This window comes from Phalaenopsis equestris, unplaced genomic scaffold (genome assembly GCF_001263595.1).
Source record: "Phalaenopsis equestris unplaced genomic scaffold, ASM126359v1 Scaffold000388, whole genome shotgun sequence".
NCBI lineage: Eukaryota > Viridiplantae > Streptophyta > Magnoliopsida > Asparagales > Orchidaceae > Phalaenopsis > Phalaenopsis equestris.
Window position 1 is genome coordinate 20,427 of NW_018164830.1, and position 827 is coordinate 21,253.

Below are 827 nucleotides of genomic sequence, written 5' to 3' on the forward strand. Positions count from 1 at the left end.
TGCTGCCCACGATGTTCGCTCCAAACTCCTCGTAGTAGCACCTCCTGGTTTAGTTTTAGTTTTGAAAATACGCCTAACCACTAGATTATCCTAATCTAAGGCATAGTGTATCACAGTAACTAAGCATGCAGTATAACAGAAAAGAACAATATAGTGCACAGTAGAAAGAAAAGACAGTATAGCATGCTGAGAAAAATAGTATAATAAGCTATGAAAATAATATAATATGCTGCGAAAATAAAATGCTGTAATATAAATTAAACATGTACACCTGGTAGGTCTATTGCTCCTTTTAATTTAGCTATTACATGCTGTGTAAAGAGGGAAGTATGACCTGAAAAAGACTTGATAGAAAAAGATAAATCATAGAGAAAAGATAAACAAATAAAATGAACCATACCACATATAAAGGATCAAGAATGAGAAATTTATATGTGGTATTGGAATGTCCCCAATTGCCAGGAGGATTTGAATGTAGGACAAATTCAAATCCCAGAGCATTGGGTTTCAGTTTTGGTCAAGTTAAGGTAAGAATTTCATTATTTGATCTAATTAAATCAGGCATGAATCACAATCTAGTGCACCATCGTATCTAGTGTCCTACTTATCTTCTAATCTGAGGTTAGATGTTTGGATTTCTTAGGGTCATTTGAAGATTAGGATGATAAGCTATTTCTTAAGTTGTGCTCCTAAAATCTAGGATACGTGCACTTTGGGTTAAACTTAAAGTGTCCTAAGGTATCTAATCTCAATTAAGTGTCTTTCCACTAACCCTCAAACATCTTTATATCGAGCTTAGCTTACTATCAGGATCCTAAAACCCAGGG